The 13,329-nt window shown below is 42.7% G+C and overlaps 1 protein-coding gene across 1 annotated transcript in view; it reads left to right on the top strand.

The window, feature by feature from the left end:
* LOC141334363 (serine/threonine-protein kinase PAK 3-like) overlaps window positions 1-13,329 on the top strand; it is a 63,153-nt gene that overhangs the window by 24,426 nt on the left and 25,398 nt on the right. The gene's annotated exons all lie outside the window — the stretch shown is intronic.

Here is a 13,329-nt window from a genome sequence, read left to right on the forward strand (position 1 = left end):
AAAAAGGCTGAGAGTAGGCAGGGTGCCAGGGTGAAAAAAATCAAGAATAAAGAAAGTAATGTCAAAACAGCAAATGAAAATTTTATTCATACATGGCTACTGCCGAAGAGAGAAGGGTCTGGCTGCAGATTTGCACTTGCACTCTTGGCTTGGACTTGCATACTCTCAGACTTTCAATTACAATGTCACTTGTAATCGTCACTTGCACTCTCTGCTACCTGTGACGTCACTTGCAACTGACACAAATCGTGCTTGTTTCCAATGCAGACAAGACGCTGTGGTGGTTAAACAATTAAAACAAATTTAGTACCTTAACATACAGGGTCCTGCAAGTAGAAGTAGGAGAAAAAGACCCGCAAATCCGTATCCACAGAAAAGCAGAATATGAAAGCAGTCCACAAAGTCTTTCGTTAAGCGTTTGTCTGTCGCGCTGAAATCATGCGGTTTATGGCCATATCAGTTTAAATTTTTGATTTAAATGTGTTCTGGACACACACATCCGAAGCAGGTGATCCATACATGGCATGTGAGTACTACACTAGGTTCTCTTTCGCACACAAGTTTATGCTAAAAACACGCATGAGTTACAAAAACACAGTGGGTTATGTCTGTGAAGTTAAACAGCTGGGAAAGAAATTGCATGTTTATATTAGATTGGTGTATTAAGTGACAGCAGCATAATATACAGTACCTACATCCCCTGGCAAAAATTATGGAATCACTACACTTACACTTACACAAAAAACATTTTTTTTTTTTAATTAATTCAACATTCTGGTTATGTGAAACATGCCTCAAACAAATTAGATTAAACTCTTTTAATTAATGAAAAAATATTTTCCATATCAAGTACAGGAAACAAATATAGAATCATTCGATGTTGAGGAAAAAATGATGGAACCATCAATGAATAGCGGCTGACAGATCAGCTTTGCAAGATGGAGCCTTTTCATAGACCAGTTTTTTTTTTTTTTTTTTCACCATAAATTTTAAATTGGATTGAGATTCCGGACTGTTTGCTGACCTTGTCATTGAGTTGATGTGTCTTTCCTGAAGAAAAGCTTTAACACGCTTTTCTCTGTGGCAAGGTGCATTATCATACTAACATCATCAAACTTCTTTTCTATTGATGGAATGAGAAAAGTGTCCAAAGTTTCAGTGTAAACCTGTGAATTGACTTTTGCAGTAAGGATTTCCATTTCCCCTGGTCTTTTACCTGACATGCAGCTCCATATTATAAATGAGTTGATAAATTTGATTGTTTTCTTCAGGCAGTCATCTTTATACATTTCATTAGAATGGCACAAGACAAAAGTTCCAGCATCATCTCCTTGTCTATTGCAGATTTGTGATTCATCACTGAATGTAACTTTCATCCAATCATCCACACTCCCTGACTTCTTCTATTTAGTCCACTCTAATTTTGTTTTCTTTTGTTTATGTGTTAATGCTGGTTTTCATTTGGCCTTTCTATATGTAAATCTCATTTCAATCAGCCGGTTGCAGTTACAGTTATGTCACACACATCAACTGACAGCTTTCTTGTTGGGGACATGTTTCCTTAAAATTAGCCAAGTTCGTCTGTAAGTACTCTCTTTTAACTGCTGACTAATTAGCATTTTAGATATGTTTAGATAATTGTTTCAGAAATACAAATTACAAGCTGATTCCATAATTTTTCCTCAACATTGAATGATTCCATAATTTTTTCCTCTACTTGATATGGAAAGTAATTTTCCATTAATTCAACGATTTTAATTTAATTTGTTTGAGGTATGTTTCACATAACAAGTGAGTTAAATAATTAAACAAAAATTGTTTTGTCATATCTGTGATTGGTTTATTTGTTATAAAGTAAAATAATTGGGTGGACACCTTCTAAGTGTAGTGATTCCATTTTTTTTTTTCCAGGGGTTGTATACTGCTGTTTGGGTCTATGTTGTTAATATAACCCAAACAATAAAATAAATGTTGAGCAGGTTGAGAGGAGGCAGTTCAAGTATTGGTCACTAAGGGGCATACTATATCCTGTTTCTCAACACTATCACAATGGTCTCACATGGTGAGGTCGTATTGTCAGTGCACGCCCAGCTAATAGATTATTTGTTATAAGAACATTCTCCAGACATACAACTACTTCCAGCCACAGCCTTAGATGAAATCAACTGAAATAAAAGAATCTCACTCATTAACCAGACTGACTTAATTTCTGTCAGACATCTACAAAAGCGCTTATTGAGGATTAACAAAGATTTAGATGATCATGTTATTTTGTTTGATGTTACCATCATGATGATTAGTGTTAGCTTTAGTTTGACCCTTGACTTTATAACATTTTACATAATGCAATGTCATAATCATTTATGAAGGATTTTAAAAGCAAAATTCACAAAAGCAAAAGTCACAAACATTTTGAACTACTGTGTCATAAAAGAGAGACATCAAGAATCAGTGAATAAATCTTAAGAATAGTGACAATCATAAGGTTCATGCTGCAATGCATGCTGGGTACCTAGTCTTTGTGCAGTGAGTGCACTTTGACCTCACATTAGGTGCATTCTATTCGACCGCAAGTGGACTGCGAAGTGAACTTCACAGGGTATTCCGCCATCTTAAATGAGATTCCATGTTCAGTTCAAAGAGCACTGAGAATGACATTGGAAATTAGTGATGGGAGAAGACCTTTTCAAAGCTTCGAATCAATTGAAATCATGTGGCAAAATAAGCACACGAGATGAGACCACTACAATCTGTTAACCTTCTAAACATATACATTTGTTTATGTTTATATTTATATTATATTTATTTGATAACGTATTGTATGTCTTTAATTTTACAGTTTTTTTGGATTGCTTAAGCACAATTTTAAAAGCTGGGCCAGTGTTTTCAAAACAGTACACACAATTAGCACAACCACACACCCAATTAACAAAATACTACAGATTCTTTGCATAATTAAACAGTCTTGTAAAAACTATACACTTATGTTTAAAAAACCACACTTTTTTACCATAAGAAACACACGTTTCACATTTACTATACTCTGTTTGCACGAGTTACACTCTGCTGTGATAAACCTAAAACACTATTTGCACTTCTACTTCCCTATGATTAGAGTAGGCTACCATCAACAAAGTACAAATATAAAGTAAATCCATCAAAAAACTACACAAGACCAATGTTGCACACTGAAGAAACTCATTTATTTCTCAACATGCCCAAAATGTTGACATGGAGATTCATAGTACTGTAACATGTCACTTTACGTATTGTACTGTAAGTTTACTGTTACAAAAAAAAAAAAAAAAAAAAAAAAAAACACTAGACATCGTCTCTTCGCCTAGCTGGATCTGGCCAGAGAATTTCATCAACATCGCAGGCAATGTTGTCATTAGCAAGACACCTTGGAAAGAAACGTCTTGAATGACGAATCCATCCTTGTATTCCTGCTACCTCCATCTGGTCACAGGCCTCCTCCATGGCTTGTATGAGGGGTACCTCAGCCTGGAGATGGAGATCATATACCTTCCACCGCCATGCAGAGAAAAACTCTTCTATAGGGTTGAGGAATGGAGAGTATGGTGGAAGATATAGGACGGTGAAATGTGGATGTTGCTGAAACCAGTTCTGAACCAGAGCAGAGCGGTGGAAAGACACATTGTCCCAGACAACAATGTATTGCATATGATCGATTTGATTTGCTGCTGTTATGTTGTGCAATTGGTCCAAGAATGTAAGTATGAGTGCTGTGTTGTAAGGGCCCATACGGGCATGGCGGTGGAGGACCCCATTCTGTGTAATGGCTGCACAGAGTGTTATATTTCCCCCACGTTGCCCTGGGACATTGACTATAGCCCTGTGGCCAATGACGTTTCTTCCCCTCCTTCGTGTTTTCGTCAGGTTGAACCCAGCCTCATCTACGTAAATGAACTCATGCTGGATCTCCTCTCCATCCATTCGTAAAACTACCTGAAGAACAGTGTCAGGCAAAAGTGTGTAGTTCAGTGTAGATCTAGTATACATATTACAGTACAGTAAAAGATTATGAGACAGTATGCAAGATCACACTGCTAAAGTGAATACATACCTCTGCATAATCATGCCGCAGTCATTTCACCCTTTCGGAATTGCGCTCGAAAGGCACTCGATAAATTTGTTTCATTTGAATATGATTTTTTTTTAGGATGCGTGCCAGTGTTGATATTGAGACCTGATGGATATCGTTGAAACTGGCATGGTTATTGACAATGTTAGCTTGGAGCTGTTTGAGTGTTATAGCATTGTTGGCCAAAACCATGTTTACTATCTCCCTCTCTTGCTGTTCTGTGAACATAGGAGGCCTTCCCCCTTGTCGTTCCTGACCCTCAATCCTACGTTGAAAAAAACAGTAAACAATAGTACAGTAATTTCACAGGACAAGGTAACAGAAGTGCTGATACTGCATAGAATACAGTACTGTAAGCAGCTACTGAAACCGTGCAGATGTTTTTGATATGGTAATATTTGTACAATACCTATTTTCCAGTCGAAATGTTCTTATCACACTTGCCACTGTGTATCGGCTTAGATTTGGCTGTACTCGCAGTCCAGCCTCCCTCAGCGTCAGGCCGTGGTTGACAACGTGGTCAACCAGTGTTGCGCGGATCTCATTTGTCAGATTCGGTCCTTTTTGAGCACCTTCTTGTCTTCGTCTTCGTCTTCCTCTCCTTCTACCTCCAGCATGGCCTCCATCTCTTTCTCTGTTGATTCCTCTTCCTCCCCTTCCTCCTCCTCCTTCTCGTCTTCCTCCTCGTTGTCCTCCTCGTCGTCTTACTCTTTCTCTGACTCTTTCCATTGTGCTTGAAGACCGATGAACTCACCTGCTGCTTTTTATAGTGCTTAAACACCTGATTGGTGTGTCTACAATTAAGCAAACAAGTGTTTGCACACCTGATGACTGTGTTGAACCAATTGGTTGGACGGTGCGGTAATTTGACAGTCAGTGCTTTGGTATTGCAAGGAAGTGACTTCATGATAGATTTTTGTGTGTAATGTATGTTAAGTGTGTTTAGTGTTTTGCAAATCACTGTGTGTAGAGTTTTGCAACAAGTGTGAGGTTGACAATGTGCTTATAGTTGTGCAAATATGGGCTGATGTTTTGCTTTTTGAGTGTAAGGTTTTGCTAATAGTGTACTACTTTTAATTTTAGTGTGTAAGCAATCCAAAAAAACTGTAAAGTAAAATAAATTACAATATTTATTTTGTGTTTATAATGTTATATCATAATCTGCATGACCCTGTCATTGCCTTTTCTTTCTTTTTTTTTTTTCTTTTTTTTTGATGATGTTCCAGGGGATTCCAAATGAGCAATTATTGTCAGCAAAGTCCACTTCAATGGATATACCATGCTTAGGGAGTAGGGAGTAGTGAACACTGCGTAAGGACCCTGTCAATCGTAACATGCCTATTGTGACCATATTATGAGCACACGCTGTGAGGTTACACTTTTAACTTACTTTGACCTCACATTGTGCAACCCAGCCTCACAGAAGTTAGTGACATAGTAAAAAAAAAAAATCTATTGATTTGTGTTCATGGACATGGATTTCCTTTTTTGTGTCTGTGTCTGTGTCTGTGTGTGTGTGTGTGTGTGTGTGTGTGTGTGTGTGTCACTCAGCAAGATTTTCAATCGAGTGTATTTCAATAACGATCTGTGTTTAAATCTTCACATTTGCAAAATTAGAAATTATTTTATAAATATTTATTAGGGATGCTCTGATCAGGATTTTTGCAGCTGATACCGAGTACCGATTTCATGTCATGGTGATCGGCCGATACCAATCCCGATTCCGTGGCTTTGAGCTTAATATAACTGATGTGTAATCTCTCTGATCAACATTCATATTTTTTCACAAGAAGTATTACTATAAATATTACTTTTGATATATTTTGTTAAATTTTTACAGTAATTATGTAATATATGTAATTTAGTGTCACTATTGTTTTACAGTTTTGTTTTGTTTTTTCAATTGCTAACAAGTGTTCGATACTGAAGCCACATTTTCAAAACTGTTCATACAGTCTGCATTACCAACATGAATCTTGGCCAAAAAATGTATCTCACCTCCAAAACTCACTCAGACCAACAAAACACTTGATATAAGTTTCAAAATAAGCTTGTTTCACCATAAGATTGGCAACAATTTTGATTCAGAAAACATACCATTTCACCAACACACTGACCTAAAAACACTAACAATGTGGAGCATTACATAAACTATGAACTTTTATCTTTGAAGTTTGAATGATTTGTCACATAAGTATTTCATTATAGGATAAGAATGACATATTTTCATTTTACTGACTGTATTACAGCACAAAGAATGAATGAAAAAGCAAAATTTCCCCTCTATTTACATACAAAAAAGACAAAATTTACTTGTGAAAAAAAAAAAATAAAGTTATATAAAAAATATAAAATATGAAATAAAAAAATTAATAAATTCCTGGAGCAATGATTACGAGAAAAGAAAAAAAAAATCTAGTATAACAAGATACTGTATGTGCAGTACTGGAGTCATAGAAGGCCTTTCTGTGTGGAGTTGTGGAGTTCTCTGTGTTTCTCACATAATCCAAAGACATATAGGACAGGTGAACTGGAGACTGTGAGTGTGAATATGAATGTGTGCATGTTTGGGCTGGCCAAAAATAGGACATCTAGCCTGGCTGAAATTCCACTTAGTTGTGTTTTGAATACTCATTATTCAATTTCATAGTAAATGCTTTGCTAATATTTTATATTTCAGTATAATTTCTGCAGAAATGGACAGTTTACCATCGTTCTGATTTGAATGTGCTTTTATCAGTTTTGAAAGCAGTGTGTAAGCACAACTTGATTGCAATTTAGAGATAACCAAATGCAATTAATTATTTTTACACTAAAAATTATTTATCCAAGATGATAACCACAATATTGTAAGTGTGTTTGTATGTGTGTGTACTTACTTTACTGTAACCATATTTTGGGGACAAATTGGTGCCCAGCAACGCTTCACAAAATCACCCAAAACCTGCCTTTAAGATCATCCACATTTGTAAAACCTTGCGTTTTGAATATACAGCAGGACAAAAGGAACTGATCAGAGATTGATTGAGATGTATTAGAAGAAGGGAGACAGATGGCATTACAGTTTTTTACAGACGCTAGGACACATTTCTCAATACTTAGGTCACTTTTGCAAAACTCTTCACACAATTCTCCTAACCGACTTTCAGCTTGGCAAAGCAGTTCATTTCACATTCAAAATGCACTACAACTACCAAAACACTTTATTCAGGTCTCAAATAAACTCATTCTTCCAGAACACTAGCAAAGGTTGACAGCCGACAAACACACTTTGTCACCCACAAAACAATGACCTAAAAACACTAACAACATTCAGCATTACACAGTGTTTTTTTGTGTAAAACAAGGACACATCTCTGTTTATAACAGCAATATATTTTGTTTATAACTGCAATACATGTTACTGGAATGAATCAGACATGATGCAGAATTTGTCAATATTTTATGTCGTTTATTTATTTTTATTTGGGTCCATGTTTACATCACAATACAAACCAATTCAGCAGTTGTCTCCTTATGTAATGAAATTGAAAGAGTAACACCTGTGTAGATGTTCATCTACAATGAGAATCAGCTGTGGCTGGTTAAACTGCATTTTTAGGTTTGAAATATGTTTCAATAAAATATTGCCGTTGAATTTTGCTGTCTTATTCAGTTTTGCATTATGTTGTTGTTTTGAACATAAGTTTAACAGTTTTGAAAACAGTATGTAAGCATCTGCAAAATGTCCTGTACGTACAAAGATTTTTGGCAGTTGTTGTGTCTGAGTGAGAAAAGAATTCATGAAATTTGAGAGATGTAGTCATTGAATGCATTTTGTGCCAAAACAATGATAATTGATCCTCAGTTTAGCCCACATAGACTTCTGTTGTGCTCACTGTGTGAAGAGTTTTGCAAAAGTGACCTAAGTATTGAGAAATGTGTCCTAGCGTCTGTAAAAAACTGTAAATACACCATTTTACGTAATGCCATGTAATACTGTATATAGTAGCATTACCATGTTAAAGACTGCACATTACTATAATTCCTACTTCATCTGAAAAGTTCAGTTAGAGTATACATTCAGTCACATGGCACAGTAAGGACAATTACTCCATTGACAGTAAACTCTGTTCTAGCAGAAAACGTATGGCCATGTCATACCTTCATCACACCTTTTGATAAAACACCGGATAAATTCTTTATAGATTTTATGTGAGATATGCATTGTAGGTAATTTAAGTGTATTCTCTTATATGACATTTATTGCCTGTATTACTGTAATTATTTCAGCAACAAAGGTGATTTAAAACATATCTTGCATTGTTTGCTCTTGAATTAACTGACTGTTAAAAGTACTAAACTGAACGAAGATCATACTGTTGTGTTTCAGTGATTAAATCAAATGTACTCAATATATTTTACAATAATCTAATGTTTTGAAACAATTATTGAGTGGATGAAAATATGTGTAATTATAATGAAAGCATGGGATCAGACTTTGATAAATGACTAGTGGTATTACAAGTGTGATCAGTTTGGATTTTTGTACTAAGAATTTAGAAAATATACACCTTACTTTTGAAAATAATACCAAAGCAAAATAATAATAATAATAATAATAAATAAATAAAATAAATGTAAGTAGGTACACAAACACAACACAGGTATTCCTATCATTATGTTGACATTCCAGAGCAATGGGTTTTATATTGTACAAATGGAATAGTCTATCCCCCCATGTTTCTCTCATAGAAAAACAAGAACAAGGATTTCATATATTGCCATCTCTGGGGGAAATTCTGTCCCCATAACATAGGGTTTACCTGAACCTCAGACAGACACACATAAAAAAAAATGTATGTCATCTAAGATCAATCAAAAAAAAAAAAAAAAAAAAAAAAAAAAAAAATTATATATATCTTTTCTTTTTTTATCCCTGAATTGTAAACAGTTCTTTAGAAACTACTATAAAAATCTATAGATGCACCAAATGATTCTCTGATTAACCATTAGGATTAGTTAGATTAAATAACAGACAAATGTATTAAACTGAATGAGAAGTCATGCAAATGAGAAGTTTGACAGAGCTTTAAAAACGTCTAGGTTACGAAGGTAACCCTCGTTCCCCGAAGGAGGGAACGGAGACGTTACATTGGGATCTCGCTTGAGAGACCGATCACCTCTGAGCCTTATTAAAAAGGCCAATTGAAAATTGGCGAGTGGACGTGCGCGCCGGCCACGCCCCCGTACATACGGGTATATAAGATGGCTGCGCGCACCACTCAGTCAGGCTTTTGCTGAAGAGCCGGGAGAGCCCAGCGTCAGCGCGACGCCAGGGGCGTGGCAGGGGAATGTAACGTCTCCGTTCCCTCCTTCGGGGAACGAGGGTTACCTTCGTAACCTAGACGTTACCCCTTCAGTCGAATCACTTCGACGTTACATTGGGAACTAGACCCATGGAAAAGGCCACGACCCTGACGCCGCGTTACGCACAACGCCACGTGCCGGCAGGTCTTCCCAGACGTGTCCGCAGGCGGTCATTGAACGTAACCTTCCCAACGCCCCGAGGCCCCCTTTTTATAAGGGGGCCTGCAGGGATGCCAGATGTACTGAAGCATGGGTTGGGGGGGCGGAGCACATGCAATTTGTGCATGTGGAAATGAGAATAATTCAATATATCCATAAGATTTCTTAGGGATACACGAGGGAAACAGCGGTCTCCTCCGCTGGAAAATATTGAAAAGTATAGCCACAACCTGTGGGGCGAAGGAGACCCAGGCAGGATCACAGCCAAGGACTACTCCGCATCTAGCCCTGACTGCGGGGCATGGAGGACCCAGGTTCACCGGAGGGAACATTCTGGGAGATAGCGCACGGATCCACGTGGGAATGGCGCAGCAAGCCGACACCAGCCGTCCCCCCGCTCGCCTGAAGTCTTATGTTAAGACACGGGAGGAACGGCCTCTGCGCGGAGGTTGAAGAACCTAGCGAAGGTATTAGGTGTCGCCCAGCCCGCAGCTCTATAGATATCTGCTAGTGAGGCGCCATGAGCCAACGCATAGGATGAAGCAGCACTCTTAATGGAGTGGGCATGAACACCTAAGGGGCATGGCTCTCCCAGATATAGATAAGAGAGGGAGAGGCATCTACCACCCAATGAGCCACCTCAGTTTGGGGACAGCATTCCCTTTCTGCTGAACCCCAAGCAGATAAGCTGCTAGGTGCGTCTGAAGTGCCGAGCGAATTCATTTTCACATAGACACAACATCGCAAGGCTGGGTCTGCCTCCTCCAGGGCAGAGCTTGCAGGTTCACCACCTGACCGCGGAAAGCGTGGTGGGGAACCTTGGGCACAATAGCCGGGCCGGGGTCTCAGGTAGTAACGTGAGAGTCGCCGGGCCCGAACTTCTTGACACACTTTGCTGGCAAGGAAAGCTTGTAGGTCTCCAACCCTCTTAATAGGAGCCGGGGCAGTCAGGAGCGCTGTCTTAATGACAGGACTCGACTGAGGCCCACTGAGCACCTCTGGGGAACCTTTGCTCGTTCAATGGGAGCCAGGGCAGTCAGGAGCGTTTTTCTCGCTCGACTGAGGCCCGAGGCTCCAAGGGAGCGCCCCGCGGCCTGAGAAGGCGACGGGGAAGCTTCCCTACAGAGAAGTTTGTAGGTCTCCTTACCCTCTTGATGGAGGCCAGGGCAATCAGGAGCGCTGTCTAAATGACAGGAATTCTAGCTCGACTGAGGCCAGGGGCTCAAATGAAGCGCCCCGCGGGCCCGAAGGGCGACGGGGGGGGTCCCAAGAGGGTATGAGGCGCGGTCTGGCACCTCTGAGGGACCTCACGACCAGTGGGTGCTTACCTATTTTGCTTCATCTACTGCATGTGATATGCGGCTAAGCGGCGGCATATATTCCGAGAGTCGAGGGGACAGCCTGCGCTCCAACTCTCCTGCAGGAAAGGAAGCACTACTGCAATCGTGTATCTCTGTGCCTCTCAGCGAGAGGAATGCCAGCGATAGACCTCATCTCAGTGCTTGAGCCAGCCTTTGCCAAGGGAGCCCAGTACCGAGTGATAGTTTGTATCACGGCCTGTGGAAGGCCGGAGAGATCTATGGTGTCAAGCCGTGCCCTGACAGGGAGGGACTGCCGCGAGGGGAAGGTTACTAAGACCTAAGTCCGGGTGGGCCGTCCTTGCAGCGCAACCTCCAGACTTACTCCTCGTCCTCCCTGGACTCGCACAGAGTCTGCGCAAGGAGGCTCACTGGGGAAGGGCGTACTTGGGCCCCGGAGGTCAGCTATGTGCCAGAGTTACTCTGGCAATGGAAGGAATCGGGAGGGCGAGCGGATGTGGCTGGGCCTGCCGATATAACTCCAACTAGCTGCGTCACGGGGTGGAGTCGCCATTCTGCAGGTGGGTGGACTGCCGTGGGAAACGGGGGGCTGCACGGTTGAGTTTCCCTGCTTTAAATGAATGGCAAGTAGCAAAATCTGCCACGTTGGACTCCATGGGAGCAGATGGGAGGAGCTGTAAGCCTCTGTTGTACATGGCAACCCAACCCGTGGTAAGCCACTGGCTGACTTGTCGGCAATACTGCGGGAAAACGCCAGTCCGGAGAGAGCCGAGATGCCATGCCCATCATAGGACTCGATCGTGCTGCAGCGGTCTCACATGAAACAGCTTAACGGCAAGCGGCTAGAGCTGACATGTGCCCCAGGAGCCTCTGATTTGAGGGGACCGCTGAATAGTTCCTGATTAGCTCAGAGACTACAGCACCAACTGCGTGCTCTTGGTAGCAAGGCGGGCCGTCTTGTGGACCGAGTCGGGCTCCCGACCGAGGAAAGGGATTCCCTCGGTTGGCCTGAAGGACCAGATGGCGGGGGTGCCGAGGCACCAGGTCCCTGTATTCGCACAACGGAACTCACGAGTGGGCTGGTAAGCACCAGTCGAAGAGACGGTTGAAGACGCGAGTACCTGTCTGCCGAAGAGGGGACAGGGGAGCTCCTATGGCCTAAAGAAGGCAGGAAGGAGAGGGACTAGCCAAGTGGAAGCACCTCACGCTGGGCGCTCGACCCCCGGGGCAGACCGCCGGAGGGGTGTGCACCGGGGAAAGATCGAGACGCGACAGCGGGTGCCCTTCAGGCAGATGGCTGCAACCCAGCCCTGGAGACGGAAACATACTTGTATGTGCGTCGTCGTGAGCATGTGTGCCGACAGCCTAAGAAGGGATCGGAACAGAGCTCCATCCAGGGCGGATGTTAACCCACCACTCTAACTGGACACGTGAAGTCAGGACTCTTATCAAACCCCGACCTCGTCCCGGCCGGAGAGACAGGCTGGATCGCGTCCTTCGCCAGTAGGAACGCGACCTCCGCAGGCAGAACAGAGGCACGCCTGTTTCCGAATAAAGAATGTAAGGGGTACCTGTGAGTCTGGGCGGACGCCTGGAGCCGGGCCGTACCGTCCGTATCAACCAGTGTAGTGGTATCAAGGGAACGTTGACCGGCGTGACCGTGGTGGGGCAGCCTGGGGAAAGACAGGGAAGGAGACAAAACCCAGAAGGATAAACGTCCTGGAGAAGTGTCTAACTGCGCTAAGCAGTGCTTACCTACTTCCCTGGTTCCCGCGCTGGCGACATCCGGTCCCGAGTCTGGTTCCGAGGAGTGGAAGTGCTGCTCAGGAAGGAAACTCGGGGCCGGGGCCCCAGAGGTGAGAAAGCTGGGTCTTTCTGTGATTTCAAATGACCGGCTAAGTCCCGCTTCCAGCGGGAGTGCCGACAGAGTAGCTCTCTCCACCTCCGGGGGTGCTCGCATCAGGGACGCTTCGAAGCTCGCCTGCGAGGGTCTTCCGTCGCAGGACCCTGAGAGGCGAGCGGCGTCCCTCTCCCACGGGCGGCTCGACGTCGGCTGCGAGCCTGGATCGTGTGGCTCAGCAGGGGACGGAGCTGCGGGGGGACGCCCTCGGCGACGGGCAGGCGGAGGCGGGGGCCCAGGCGGCGGAATGGTAACTTCGCGGCGGGGCAGGATATGTTGGACGGCCTCCGTCTGCCTCTGGACCGTTGGAGCGCCAGAGGAGACGCCCAGCCCGAACGACGGGGAGGCGTACTGCTCTGGCAACTCGACGGGGTATGCTGATGGGCGGAGGATCGCAGGCTTTTGGGGGCCGGCGATATGTTCGACGCCGCTGAGCAAAAACCCTTCACGGTGTCGCCGAATAGGCCGCTCTGGGGAATGGGAGAGTCGAGAAAGCG

The sequence above is a fragment of the Garra rufa genome, chromosome 5, assembly GCF_049309525.1.
Source record: "Garra rufa chromosome 5, GarRuf1.0, whole genome shotgun sequence".
Taxonomy (NCBI): Eukaryota; Metazoa; Chordata; class Actinopteri; order Cypriniformes; family Cyprinidae; genus Garra; species Garra rufa.